Source organism: Dermacentor silvarum, chromosome 5, assembly GCF_013339745.2.
Source record: "Dermacentor silvarum isolate Dsil-2018 chromosome 5, BIME_Dsil_1.4, whole genome shotgun sequence".
NCBI classification, from domain to species: domain Eukaryota; kingdom Metazoa; phylum Arthropoda; class Arachnida; order Ixodida; family Ixodidae; genus Dermacentor; species Dermacentor silvarum.
In genome coordinates, this window is record NC_051158.1 from 7,350,103 (window position 1) to 7,363,346 (window position 13,244).

General features: G+C 44.1%; 1 long non-coding RNA gene across 1 annotated transcript; it reads left to right on the forward strand.

The window, feature by feature from the left end:
• The first annotated feature begins 1,255 nt into the window (after positions 1–1,255).
• Positions 1,256–8,039, forward strand: LOC125945508 (uncharacterized). The gene is made up of 2 exons (XR_007466949.1): positions 1,256–2,581; positions 7,864–8,039. It is a non-coding gene; the product is annotated as an uncharacterized LOC125945508 (long non-coding RNA).
• The last annotated feature ends 5,205 nt before the right edge of the window (positions 8,040–13,244 follow it).

The following is a 13,244-nucleotide window of genomic DNA, read 5'->3' on the forward strand; positions in this document are numbered from 1 at the left end:
TCCCAAGACTATGGATATTAGTTTTTGTGTACGGATCCCCAGCTCTACATGGATATTGCAGCTCAGGTCTAATTAGGGAGAGGTAGCATAACATTTTAACGTTAGATGGGGCTTTCTTAAGTTAGCGTCTCAAAATGCATATTTTTCTGAAGGCTGATGCCCAAGTGTTAGTTAAGTGATCGTTCCATGATATTGTATTGTTAATGGTCTCTCCTAGGTATTTATAACTAGTGACTTCATGAACACGTGATGAATCTAACTTATCGGTATAAAGCAGGGGTGATTTCTTATGTGTCATTCATAGTAGTACGCTTTTATATGTATTTAGTGTCGTTTCTCAGCACCTGCACCATCCAGGGATATTATTTAAGCTACAACACAAACTAGCTTAATCACGGATAGAAACAATATCTTTAAAGAGCACACTATCATCGGAAAATAATCGAATCTGTACACCACCTTCAACCGTGTTGACAATATAATTAATATATAGAACAAAATGAAGAGAGCCGGAAACACGGCCTTGGGGAACACCCGATGTGACTAGAAGGGAGCTCGATTTTTTGCCATTTATGTCAACAAATTGTTTCCGATTAGACAAATAAGCAGAAACCCAAGAGGAACATCAGAGGGATTCCTGCACTTTCAAGTTTCGGAATTAATTATCATGAAGGGACCGTACTGAATGCCTTACAGAAGTCAAGGAAAATTATGTCTATTTACAAGTATGGCTTTTTGGGCTAGTTGGTTAGTTACATCAGATGTGGTCACAGAGCTAGAAGGCACAGACAAGAATGAGAGAACAGGACGAGCGCTAACTTTCAACTGAGTGTTTAATTCGAGAAACAACCGTATTTGTAGGCCCGCATACAGAAAAGGCCCAATCATCGCACATGAAAACCGGCCGCATTGCACATGTGCCGCATCATGTGCCGCATCGCACATGAAAACCGGCCGCACAAAAATTAAACCGATACCGAGATGATCATGTTTCTGTGCATTGTAGTGATTGTGGATGCAAACCCTTGTTCAAGAAGTGTTCTGTTTTGTATAGAAATGTAGATAAAGTTACGCGAGAGGTTGTTAAAACCACTCTGATAGCGAGGGCTGGTGATAGCGGCATCAGCTCTCCTTCGGTTGCTCTGACTACAAATGAATTTGCGGTCCTGGATGCGGCCGGTTTTCATGTGCGATGATTGGGCCTTTTCTGTATGCGGGCCTACAAATACGGTTCCTTTTAGAAATAAACACTCAGTTGAAAGTTAGCGCTCGTCCTGTTCTCTTGTTCTTGTCCGCGTCGTCTAGCGCTATGACCTCATCTGATATGTCTATTTGTCAGTTCTTGTCAAGGGTTGATAAAAAAGAATGAACTACAGTGACCAGCTGTGTGATAGTCGAATAACCTCTTCTGAACCCACGCTGAAAGTTAAAATGGAATGCTTCTTTAGATATGTTTGTAGGCTTTTTTCTATGATATGTTCGATGAGTTTGTGATGAAATTAAAGAATTAGGACGGTAAATTTCTACAAGTAGACGGTAGCTCTTTTTATGAATTGGTTGAGGAATTGTTCCTGGACTTCAAAACAGGTGCGCATGGTGCAAAAAATACCAAGCAAAATTGTTTTGTTACTAAGACTTCTTTAAGGGTGAACGAACTATACTAACAAAGTTTACTTAGAAGCTAAATATAGCAATAATCCAGTAGAGGTCCTCACTCAGTCATGACTGTTACAACGCATATCTGCTACTTTTAATTCCTACAGAAGCCACTCAGTGGTGTAATGAGCCAGTCTTCGCCAGCAGACATGGTTGTAGAGGGGTACTTACAGCATGGACATGGCGACGCACGGGTGCAAACTATAATGCGACATTTTGAAAGGATATTTTTCACTCCTTTTTATTGGAATATGAAGAATACGAAGCAGCGAAGTTAAAGTAAACTGGATCAGATAAAAACATTTGCGCATTAATTATTCTTTATCCTGGCACTGTGTCCTATCAATTATTTTGCAGAATGACCTGCCTTTCCCAGAGTTCTTCACTGCAAACGCATCTGCGTGTAATGGAAAGCATGCCACCCTGGAGATTTTGATACTACGACAATGTCTTTTGCGCAAAAGTGAAAAAAAAAAATAATCAGGCGGCGTTACGCACAAGAATAATCCGAGAAAAAAGAAGACAATGAAAGAAAAACCGCAAAGGTAAAAGGAAGCAGAAAGATTTGTTCCGTGAGCATTGTTTGAACATGAATATAAGCGCATGCGGGCGCGAACAACATGTTTTCGAAATGCATGACTCTTCAATATGAGAATATTTTACCGTTCAAACCTTCTGCTTGCGTTAGCCGTTGTGGCCGCTGTTGTTGCGACGGTAGAAAATCAAGTTCCTCCATTTAGCCTTGCTGCTCCATTTCTTACGTGTTGTCCCAAGCCAAGTCGTCAGAAGCGTCAACCTTCGAGGCAAGAAATACCACAGTATATTCCTCACCCCGCTCCGGCAAACATTCATTCTGACCGAGGACTGCAAGCACAACAACATAAAGCACAACGTGCGTCTATGAAACGCGCAAACCAACACACGGGTACGTATATTTGATTTTATTGCGATAGCAATTATATGGACACTCAAAAGCAGATTTCTGCCGTCGGCGTCGCCGTCGCCGTCGGCGTCGCCGTGAGGTTCCGTATGACGTCAATGGAGATGAAATCGTGGCCGCGCGCCGCCGAACGCTGTATGTGCGAGTGAAAGGGCGCGAGGGACGCGCTCTTTCACGGGGAGTGAACGCACGGCGGAGAACAAACGCGCGTTCTGCGCCGTGCTTCCTTAAGGGCTGCAGAAGTAGGCGTCTCTTTCCTCCTTTACAATCACCATATATGTAGAGCAAACGCGCCTTCTTCCGATGCGCGAGAGGCCGTGGGGGAGGGGGGGGAAGGGGGAGGGAAGGGAGGCGACGTTTAGCTGCGGCACCAAGTGCCTATTTATATCAGAGGCTCCGGCAACAGTCACCAACGCCGCACGCATTTTGAGCGAACGCGGGCAAAATGCCGACGGCGTCGACAACAGTTCGGCGCGTTGCCGGTGCTGCTGCATGTCCAAGTTTATACAGCTGATAAAGCTAATATCATTACTCCGTATATCTCTCTACAAATTTGCTATCGCATTCATTGCTTCGCCCTTCAGGTGAAACTGTGACAATTTTTTAATTATCATTTAACTTTCCTGGCTGTTGGCCAAGCAGACCACGGCGCCAAGTGCCACAACAAGCAGATATATCGCACCAGGCTCCGGTAATTATTAAGGCGAAAGCCTTATATGTCTCATGGCGAGGTCTCCGTTTCAAGGACATTTCAAAACCGCATCATCGACACGAAATGGTGGTCTTAGGATAAGCGGCGATAATGCACACAAAACCGCGGTTAAGGGACGAAGAATGATTAAGCTAGTGAACTGAAGTGATAATGGGTATACAGAGAGGTGAATGAAATGAATTAAGGGCGAAGTAATGGTGAATTAAAGGGGTTTATTTGGGTACTTGGAGTCAAACGAAACGTAATGAAGAGATAGAGTGAGCTAAGATACGGAAGAGTAAATGAGAGCGAATTAAGAGTGAATGAGGGTGAATCAGGTACTGATAGGGTGGATCAAAAGTGACGAAAAGTGGAAATTTGGAGTAATAGAAAAAAAAAAACCAAGTGTGATTTAAGTAAAACCGAGATGATAGAGTAAATTAAGGTGAACCAAGCAGTGATAGGTTGAATCAAGAGTGAATCAATGGGTTATGGAGTAGGGGAGTGACTTGCAAAACATATATTTGAGATTTAAGGGTCCAAGTGAGAGGGACACAGCAACAAAAAAAAAAAAGAGTGCTCAGCCACGGTTCGAGTTTGGTGAATCAGGATGATTAGCAAACAACATGATGATTTGCAAAAAAGACTAAATTGTGGTTTCAGGGTGACGATGACTCAGCAAAAAAGAAAGAAAACGTGGGCGTCGTGTCATTGAGTTAGCGGCGCTCGGGCTTTCGCCTTCAAGTCGTCTTAGTTGTAGCATAAGGGACCCCTAATATTTTTTTGATCAACGACAGCAGCCGGAAAAATAAAAACGACCACGCTCAACTATAAACCTAAAGTCCTAACTCAGGGGTGCGTATTGAGCCAAAACCTATTGCAACTTCGTACAGCAGATGCTTATTAACCTCTTTTCTGTGATTATAAAGTGCTATAAATGTTTTGCGGCACAATTAGGCCACCGTAAGTTGATATACGGATCGTTAAACGTTTTCTTGGGCAAATTGGTTGATAACAAAACAGAAAGAACAGTAGTGCAAAAAAAAAAAAACAAGGAAGAGGAGACGAGTACACATACTGGCGCTTGCAAATTCAGGACATTGCAAATTCAAGAATTGTGTTTGGAAACAAAGCGCGGGCCCTGTGTGCTCGTCTCATCCTTGTTTCTTTCGCGCTACGGCTTGCTTTACCTTCTCTGACATACGGCCTTGTTACCATCACAGCCCACCTGCATGAACTCTTCCGCCCTCTGAGTTGCGCGTTGCACGAACTGTCCTTGTGCTAGCAGCTTGCGTGTACGCGTCCGACTGAATCAAGAGGCTGCCGTAGAATTGTTGTCGAACGTAGGGTTGGAAGAGGTCGGTAGCATCGTACCTTCTAGCACACAGCAGTTGAGATACGTCGCTGCTGAATGACGCATTGGTCACGGAGCATACCTCAGGCACGTTTAGAGGCTCCGTTGCGAAAGTGCTGCAGTTAAATCACCCAAGAAGTGTGAAATAAGCGCGTCGAGAATGCAAATGGTGTCAGGGCCTCTCATTCCCAACATCGAAAACGAGGGCTGTTTAGGACTGCAGTGATCCTACTGCAAGGTCGAGATTTCCAGGGATGCGAAAGAACACGAATAAATTCATTCGAACAGTGGAAACATACTTTAGAAAACAAAGAACAAGAAGTATATTATTGCGATAGCAATTATATGGACACTCCAAAGCAGATTTATGCCGTCGGCGTGGCCGTCGTCGTCACCGTTGCCGTCGCCGTTGCCGTCGCCGTCGCCGTGAGGTTCCGTATGACGTCAATGGAGATGAAATCGTCGCCGCGCGCCGCCGAACGCTGTATGTGCGAGTGAAAGGGCGCGAGGGACGCGCGCTTTCACGGGGGTGAACCCACGGCGGAGAACAAACGTGCGTTCTGCGCCGTGCTCCCTTTAGGGCTGCAGAAGTAGGCGTCTCTTTCCTCCTTTACAATCACCATATATGTAGAGCAAACGCGCCTTCTTACGACGCGCGAAAGGCCGTGCGGGGGGGGGGGGGAGGGGGAGGGAAGGGAGGCGAGGTTTAGCTGCAGCACAAAGTGCCTATTTATATCAGATGCTCCGGCAACAGTCACCAACGCCGCACGCATTTTGTGCGAACGCGGGCAAAACGCCGACGGCGTGGAGAACAGTTCTGCGTGTTGCCGGTGCTGCTGCATGTCCAATACAGCTGATAAAGCTACTATCATTACTCCGTATAACTCTCTACAAATTTGCTATCGCAATTGATGCTTCGTCTTTCAGGTGAAACTGCGACTTTTTTGATCCCTCTTTCATAGGCATTGGTAGAACACGAAAGTGAAACGTGTCTTCTCAGAAGCTGTTGCATGTTTGCTTCGTGAACTCACGGTCCACTGCTAAGAAAGGCGCACCATCTGTGGGCCGGCGACCGTGTTGCAACTTTGCTTGGCGCGTGGCGTTCTGTTGGCAAGCAGCGTCCAGATGCCGAGTCGCTTCGGCGACGGTACGAGCATTTTGGTCCGACTCCGTAGTGTCTCAGCCGAGTTGCGACGCACTCAGCTTCAGGAATGCGAGTGGCAGAGTTCGCAGCGTGCGCTGCGAAGGCGTTCTGCTTCACGCTGGCGTGTCTCTCGCCAGACAACAGCGAGATTCACCCGTCGACGCCGTTGCCTTTCTACGCCACTTAGCGCAGCAGTTTTCTTAGTTGAAGCCATCGCAAGCGAAGCAGTAGGCAGCGTGTAAGCACTGCTGATGCATGTTGAAGCTGCACTCCGTAGGCGACGAGGCGCCACAGGCTAAACCGACGCGGAAGACAAACCACGTGCAGGAAGAGCCAAGATCTGGCTATACCGCGTTGGAACCTCCGCTGCGCTGTGACTACCGAAGCGTTCCTTTTCGGTGATCGTTAGTGTCACGATGTAGTACTTCGCTTCACCGCTCCTAGATGGCGGCGCCATCCCTGTCAACAAAACATATTTTACTCGTTGACGCGGAACGTGACATCCGTTACATCCGTGACGGAAGTTCATCGCAGATCCCGGCATAAAACATTTTCGTGTTTAAATACAAATGCAACTTCCAGTTGAACCAAGAACATTTCCGCGGTAAGTTCCTTCCACCACGCACGATCCTTCCCCCTCGCTCTAGAACTTCTTGCTTCTCCCCGTTTCTCAGCGTTCACCCTTATTCTAGTGTTATCATTAGTCAAGCGCTATCTAGTAATACCGCGTGGGAACAATACTTACTACAAGAACAATGGATGACATTACATGCGAGAAATTTCTACAGTGCTCACATTGGATATTGAAAGGTCTTCCCAACGTTGGTGCTGTTGAACGAATGCTCGCTGCCGCTGTGATGAAACGCACAAACCAGGAGCCGCCGGTGCTCACATTCGGGCCAAATTTGGCCAGTGTGGAGCAGCACAGACGTGGCTTTAATGCCAACGGTCGAAGCTGTAGTAGCGGTTCAGTTGGCGGAACTGGTCCTGAATACTCAGACTGCACATTCGTACTGAGTGTAGTGGTTCTTGCTACACTCGCAAGGTGTGTGTCGCAAATATGAGATAACGATGCAGGCACCCATCGCACGTGGTACTTAACTGCAAGATCGAGCCACTTGTTCTAGCTTTCGCCAGTGGTACCAATAGTGAATTCTGGCTGGTTTATTATCTGCGTATGTCTGGCAGTGCATTCTGGTTTGACGCGAGAGGTGCTGTTGCATTTCAGGCTAGATAGAGTGCATGGCTTAACTAATGGGGACGTATTCTGCTATCAACTGGGCGATACTATCACTTTCGCGTGACGTAATGCTCAACCAGTCAATCAACTCATCCGATTTTCCTCAACCAACCAATCAGCGCGCGCTGTCATGTATCATGAGAGCACTGCAACGCTCTGCAGGATGCCGGGATGGCTGTTCTGATTAGGATGCTCTAAGCCAGTGGGAAGGAAGCGCGATGGCTTTTCTGATCGTATGGGGTTGAGATTGTCATCTGGAGAGGTAGGAATTCGGTAGTGTAGTGCCTCCAAAAACAGCCGCAAATAGGTCGAAAGGCTAGAGGAGTGAATAAGCCATCTTGATGGCGTAGAATTGCGTTACTGCGCCATCCAAACGGATATATCTTTCCCACAGAAGCGGAACGATGAGTCGCCAAAGAAACAAGCGAGGAATGGGATTATAGAGGGTGAAAAAGTGAGAGTACAAAAAAATATCACTTCGCCAATGAGTTTAGGAAGATCGCAACTGAAGTGCACAGGAGAGCATCATGCGCGCGCTGTGTCTACGACCGGTTGTTGTTAGAATTGGACATATCATTACCGTTGCACTTATGACTATGTGTTCCGTCGCCATTGGTAACTTTCGTTGGAGTAAATTACGACACTCCAGTAGTATAAATGACATCGTTCAGTTTTGGAAGCAGAGACGGTCCTTGGCATGTTTCAGTCACCAGTGGCAACATTATTCTTGGCTACGTTTAACTGTGCTGAAAATTTTTATGGGGCTGTACTGTGGTACATATTGAATTCCGTGGTATGTTGAAAGATGACCCAATCGCTAAAACTATTCGTATTGCAGGTACCAACGGAAATAACGCACCTGTGAAGCCGCCTGGAAATCGTAGGAGAGGCACTGGAAATCGAAAGTCCCTGCCCTTGTTTTAAGGTCGCCCGAAAAGCGTATAACCGACACACTGTTCTGTGCAGTTAGGTTTGGCAAAATGGAAGAGCGAAATAAAAATTTACGCATTTCTTTTTGGGCATCGCCGTTGTAATGAATTCGTTAGGATACAGTTCTCTGTCTTATGCTACAGTTCTGCTGTTTTATTTTTTGGCGATATTTCGTGTGCCGCATATGTAGAGTGCCTTTTTCAAATAACTTGTACGAAGCACTCAGTCAACACTCAGTGCCAATAAAAGAATACCCTGTAATGATCTCATTTGTATATGTTAACGCTGAAACATAAGAAATTAAGTAGTTATTATCATTCATGGTATAGAGAGTAATTCTAAGCAATCAAGTTGAACCACTACGCCACGCAAGAGCAAGAGTCATTATTTCTGTAAAACATCATCATACGACTACGTAAAAGTCATTCTTGTCTTCTCAAATATATTAAAAATGAAAGAACAAGTTGACTTCAGAAAAGTGTTTGCCTGCGCTCGTTGGTTGTACATAGCACAAATGGTTTCTAGTAGAACGTACTGACACGTACAGAAAGGGATGACGACAGACGCTGGACTAGAAACTGAATGCTTATTATTGGTTTACCATATTTTTTGTAGCACAAGACAGCCAATGCTTTTTTTTCTTTTGTCATTCCGGTTATCCGCCTCTTAGGGTGAAATATCGTCTTTGCACATGTAGATTTTTTCGTTTTCTGTTAGTAGTATCAAGCCCGCTTTTGTCAATGGCCAGGGCTTTTGAAATTTCGCGCGTCAGCTTGTCTTTACTCTTTTTTCTAAAGCCTTGATGTCGTAAAAGTGTACGGTGCAATGGTGCTGGCGATGATGAAAAGCGAGATGCCCAGCGGATATTTCTTCTAAAGATGCTGCTCGCAGGACAAGAGAGCTGTTTGTTCCTTTTTTATCTTCTCGTTCTTTCACTCCTCCAATCAGACACGTGTGGTAATTGAGTAGTACAAATATAATGAAGAATACTATTTGTCTGCGTCATCATGCATTTCTCAAACCTGAACCAACTGCCCAACAAACTGCTCCCTTAAGCAAAATGTTACAAAGATGCAGCATTGATACACAATCGCTTAGTCGTCAGAGGTATATCGCATATCAGCTCAGCGAATATGCTGCAGTAACGAGTAAGTGTTACATAAAGCGAATCGTCTTGAGGAAATAGCTTTGCATTTCTGGCAGCCGGAAGACTCGCGTGGGCTTCACAAGGCATCGCAGGATATAGAGACGGAACGGCTTACCCTCTGCAGTGGCCCTTACAACATGGAACTTATACGATGGTAGGAATAGAACATGGGTACGAATTTCTAAAACATTTTTCTCTCCTTTGCATTGATGATGGAGTATTTAACACAATATATTTCGTGCTGTGCGCTACCTTGCCTGGAGTTATTTATTGCAGCTCTAACTGCTTAGAATTGAATAATACGCCGTCTTGAAGCAGCTTGTATAGGGAGACAATGTCTCTCACAGGAAAGTGCGAAGACCCAGCCATATTCCTGCACAATATCATCCCATAATAGTAAAGGAAATGGTGAGCTCCAAGTGCAGGACGAAAAAAATAGAGAGAAAAAAAAAGAACCACAGATGTAATACGTATTCCATAAGCATTGTTCGAATACGTATAAGAGCACTAACGGGTAAAAAGCGCCGCTTTCGGTCCTGCATAATTCTTCCTCATGACGAAGTTTTACAGCTCGCAAATTCTGGCCGTTTTGGCTTCAGTGGAAATAATTTTTTCAGCGATTGAAAATCAAGGCCTGCCATTTGCCTTCGCTTCTCCACTTCCCGGGTGTTGTGAAAGCAGACCTCGTCTTCAACGTGACGCTTCGAGACGTGACGTGCAACTTTTTCGCCCTCACTTCAATACAAGCGTTCGTATTACACATAGTGATTATCAGAAACAGTTACAAGAGCAGCGCCGACAAAGTCCACATTCAAACGGCATACATCACAGAGGTACGTAATTTCTTTGCTAGTTTTTAAAGATTTAGCTACCGAATCTGATCTAGTATATACGGTTTCTTCTGATCAATAGGACGCGCAAAAGCGGTTTTTCTGATCCATAGGACGCGCAAAAGCCATAAAACGAAGAGCCAATAAATCTCACAAAATTTATAGCAATTCATGGAATTTTACGGCATCATGCGTACAACCTTGTACATAAAATATAAAATTTGAAAGCAATAGCAAGCACAGTGCAGTCTTGCCTCAACTTTCCTCTCCGCAAATATTCATATTGTTTACGACATGAAAGGACATGTTTCAGAAAGTTGTGAGTGCGTCCTGGTGCTCTCTAGTAAGGTTGACCGTGATTTTAAAATGAGGTTGTGATAATCTGAAGGCTTAATCTTGCTGTCCTCTTTAAGCATAAATATACATGTTTATCCCTCGTATTCTTCAAGTGTTTGTGGGAGTGTGTGAGAGTTAAATACATTTCTGCGTGCGCAGCTGAACTGTTGTCTGGCTTTTCTTCATTGCGGCTTTGTGTTTGAGTCAAATCTGTACGTATATCAAGCTTTTCAAATCGTGTTTGGATAACGCTTCTTGATAAGAGGCTAGCAAACATAATGCCATTTACTTACAAGCAGACGTTATACGTTTAACGCAAGAGCGTTAAACGTATAAGTGAATTTTAATCTACTCATTGCCGTAAAAAATTGTCTTCGGACATAAAACTACGACTTCACATATACAAACTACTTCTATTGCCATTGCAACCTAATACCGCATTTACTCGTATATGACCTACATTTGAAAAAATTCCTCGGGTGCGGGTATTACAGGAGGCAGGCTTATGGCTACTCACTAACGCCTCGAACTGCACTCAGACTGATATGCAAATAAGTAAAAACACTACCGGCCGACTAAGAACGCATTTAAGCTGCCAACCGGTTTTTCCGACACGGACTAGTGCCGGATTGCAGCGACTTGCTGGAGTTAGCCAGTGCGGCACTATGCGCGTGAGGCTAAGTCATACTTTTGTTTCCAAATTTTCGCAATCAAATGTGGGGGTGCGGACCTTACACGAGGGTGGGCCTTGCACGAGTAAGTACGGAAGCTATTTTCTTATAGCAAAACGTACTGTAAATATTTTAAGGAAGACAGTAGGGTAAGTACTCAGCCGGGAAGCATTGCATATGAGGTCCGCTCAGCATGCGAAAATTCTGGCTCGGACTCGCAGAGTTCTCGGGCTATGTTCCCTTCTACTGCGTCCTTATGAGTGGGGAATTCCTGTAATTCAGCAAATTGTCCCCTTATTTGTAGAGTATTTATAACAAGGCTTCTGCTCAATGCGAGAGGCTAACTGAAATGCAGCATACACTGTAAAATATATGTCCTTAAAAAATTTAATTTTCTGGCAGCTTCCTTGAAAAAATTTCTTTACAGCTCTGTTTTCAATTTTCATATTTCTGCTATTTAACAACTCATTTCTGTTTTACTTTAACAGAAATTTTGTGTTTAATGACAGTCATCTGTGTTTTATTACAGAGAAAAGTTCTTTATTATATTTTAAAAATTTCTTTCACTTTAGTATTTTCTGTTTTATCCTGCAGAAGGTGTATGCGTAAAAACAATTTTCTCCTTTGAGCCACAGAAAGAGTTCTGCTTTCTGTTTATATTTTTTTCTGTTATTTCACTTTTTTCTCTTTCACTGTACATAAATTTGATGTGTAAGGACAATTTTATATTGTGATGAATAGGGAGCATACCAGGAACGTCACTGAAGCCAACGTTTTGGGAAGGGCATTTTCCTTCGTCAGGGCACTTGCCGCCCCGACGAAGGGAATTTCACTTGTCAAAACTTTCGCTGCCGCCGACATTACTAGTTCGACCACTGTTTATTACTTCTAGCCTCCATCTTCCCGTGAACTTGTCCTGTTTGAGTTTCCTGTCGCGCGTAACAGGAGCATTGCAAAATAAGAAATATCCTCTAAACATGCAATTTGGCTAAAAACGAAAATTACACCATGTGGTAAAAGCAGAAAATATTTAACCGTAGGGCAAAAGACACAGGTCACAAGTGCCGATCGCGTGTGTCTTTGTTCATTTGACTTTACTAAGATTTTTGTGGCACTCTTTAATATGGTCAGCACTTTTTCTCCTAGTGGCTGTAAGAAAGAATTCGTAATCGAGGACATTGTAGAATAAAACGTTGTTTTTTTTACATTAAATCAGCAAAAGATCCTTTGGCAGATAAATATGAAAATGGGAATATTAATAGAACTACCTGTGCGCCCTAGGCTCAAAAAACAAGCAACATCACTTTTCCTCCAGTTGTTATAACAGCTTAAAAGTCAATTTCCCAGGCGATAAATAAGCTCGTGCTTGCCACGGATCACGTGTGTGCATCAAGAAGGAAGGGCAGAAAAAATACACGCCATTTCAAAGTAAGGTAAGCGAAGTCAATAAATACGCACAGCTTTGTGTTTAATAGACACTGATAGTCACTTTGTGTTTAATAGACAATTGCCATACTTGTGGGTGTCTCCCTCTCTTTGACAAAACGCAGATAGTTGGAAGTAGCAAGTGTGAACTAATCCGTCCAATCGAGAGTGAGCAGATAAACTATCATGGTGACTCTTGTATTAGTAAGACTTCCCTAGCGTTGAGTGACAAGGAACTTGCTTTTTTTGCGCATGTACAAGTAAATTTTCATTGCTGTTTGCACGCCCTGTTTTTTGTCACCCTGCTCCCCGCGAGCAATGTGGCTCACGTGGTCGGTGACGTACTTCCATGGCACTATATTGTACGGCGTGGTCAAGGCAATAAACTTCATTGTTGCGAGTAGCGCCTGTGTGTTCGTACGTCTCCTTCTTTGTCCTCGTCCTTACTAAGCGCTGAAATACTGCCTTCATGATGAACCAACAAGCCCATCTTGCCACTCTGGCCAAGAGAAGCGTCGTTGGCGTGAGTCTGAGCCCGCTGTACAAGCGTGAAGCCGCTGCTAAGCGCCGAAAACGAGCAGAAGAAGCCGAACTGCGGAAGCAGGAACACGACGATGCGAAACGGCAGGAGGCTTTTTCGCCTTCACGTGTTAGAGGAGTGTGAAATACTACCGAACTTTCTCGCAGCCACCGCAAAAACATACATTCCGAAAAGACGAGGATAGACAATAACACATTTGTCAAGCACATTGGCTAACTGTTACTTACGCTTTAACAAAAAAAAAATCAAAGCTATATTAAAATCCAAATCACACGTGGCATCACAAAGCGCAACGTACACTAGAATGCCAGAACACGTAGTTGCTAAATTTTATCACTG